The following is a 1,981-nucleotide window of genomic DNA, read 5'->3' as shown; positions in this document are numbered from 1 at the left end:
GTTTGCAGCTCTCTCTCTCTCTCTCTCTCTCTCTCTCTCTCTCTCTCTCTCTCTCCTCCTCTTCGGAAGTCAAAAAGTACATGTAAGGATATGCTGTTTTAAACAAAGCATTTTAGAAAATCACTTGAAATGTTTTCTTTTTCCTTTGAGGACAACTGAACCTTTGATAGGTGCCCAAGAGTGTTCTTACAATTTATTTTATTTTATTTTTATTTATTTATTTTTTAGGAGGGACAAAGAGATAGTGTGAAGGCCCAAAGCTGAAGCCTGCTTTCTCTTGGAAATGGAAATCTTACTGCTTAAATCATAAAAGTGTTATTCATGCTTTTTACACTGTGACTGAACATGTCAGATTTGCTGGGACAGGGTCAACTTTAAATGAATAGCTAGATTTAATTTCATCATTGTAACATTTTTAAAAATTTCACCTAGATGATGAATGACATAGAAAATAAATATTTTGCTACAACCCTTGTCCTAGTTTTTGATTCCTAATATGTGCTCACTCTCCTTTTAGCCATGCTGCTATTTGGAAAGCCATTATGGAAATGACTTAATTTTTTTGAGGTATGTGCTTCACAAATAAAATGTACATCCTACATTTCTCATTTCTTTCAGATGCTTGAGGGAGAAGGATGGCATTGAGTGAAGAGCTGCCTCATTTTCCAGAGAGAACAAGGCATCAATCAAGAGCTTGGAGGGGCTTCCTAGCTGCAGCAGCAACAGTGCTTAGTCCTGAGTTTTTACCTCCTGGACTCCAGCATGGGTCCCCTCCCCACACTGTTCATTGAACTATCATAGCACAATGATAATTCCATGAGGCTTAGAGCCAGGTACAGTTTATGTTTTGAATTGGGTTATTAGTCAGCCCACTTACTGAGTGCTAGGTGTTGTCAGTGGACTTGTAAAGATATACATGATACTGGCTCTGTCCTTACAGAGCTTGCAATGTGTTTAGGGAAGCCAGGCATGTCTGTATGCACGAAGCAGAAGCTCCCCAGAAAAGGTAGGGAGCACATGCCATTTGCCTCCAAGGATGCAGATGATGATAAGGACTGCAGTTGTTCAAGGCCACAGGGGAGGACCTGGAACTACAAGCCTGGACTCAAAGATGTGCAGATCTCATAAGAGGAGGGTGCAAGGTTAGTTTCTAACTTATTTGAAACTTGATATTCTAAGAGCTTTCCTTAAGAGACTGTTTTAAAATTCTTTTTTTTTTCCTCTAAAAAAAGTCAGCTACCAAATAACATCCTTTCCATATAGTGAAAAAAATACATTAAGGGGGATAAAGCGGTCAAAACTTGTGCTTCATGATTCCTTGTTGAACAAGGAAAAGCGTTTAAGCTGTTCCCACCCTTTGATGGGTTTCTTCTCCTCTGTTCCCTTGCTTTGGCTGTAGATGTAAGTCTAAACAATTAATTGAGGCCAAGTCAGATAAGTGAAAGTGAGGGTGGGAGCAGAATTATTAGCTCTGGAATGCCCGTCTCTCTGGGCCCCCCAGTGAGAACAGTGAGGCATTCCAGACTTTCACTGGCTTTAAGAACAGCTCTTCTGAGACTCTGAATAGGCTGCAAACGGACACTGCCTTCTCAGGTTAGGGGCTTAGTTGGAGCATGAGGGAAAGCACTGATGAAAAAACTCCAGGGAAGGTGCATAATATGTCCCCCCAAATAATCTAAAATGACCTTCACGTGTCCTCCAGGGTGGCCCCGGAACAGCACCATTATATTCCTTCAGCTCTTACCTTGCTCTGCTTGCCAGAGCCTGTCTGACACAGGCGGAAACCCCCGCCGTTGTATTTCTCTCTGCCCTCAGGAACATGCACCAGTTGGGGAAAAATAAGGCCAGAAAATTGTTGCTATGGGCTCTGTTTTGTGGAAGTTAAAATGCTGGAGCAAAAAATCTGATTGCTTGATGGCTCCATCTCCCTCGCTCTCCCTCTCTCCCTCTTTCCCCCCACCCCTTCTTGCGTTTTCCCTCT

The sequence above is a fragment of the Hipposideros armiger genome, unplaced genomic scaffold (genome assembly GCF_001890085.2).
Source record: "Hipposideros armiger isolate ML-2016 unplaced genomic scaffold, ASM189008v1 scaffold_131, whole genome shotgun sequence".
NCBI lineage: Eukaryota > Metazoa > Chordata > Mammalia > Chiroptera > Hipposideridae > Hipposideros > Hipposideros armiger.
This window is presented reverse-complemented; position numbering follows the sequence as displayed.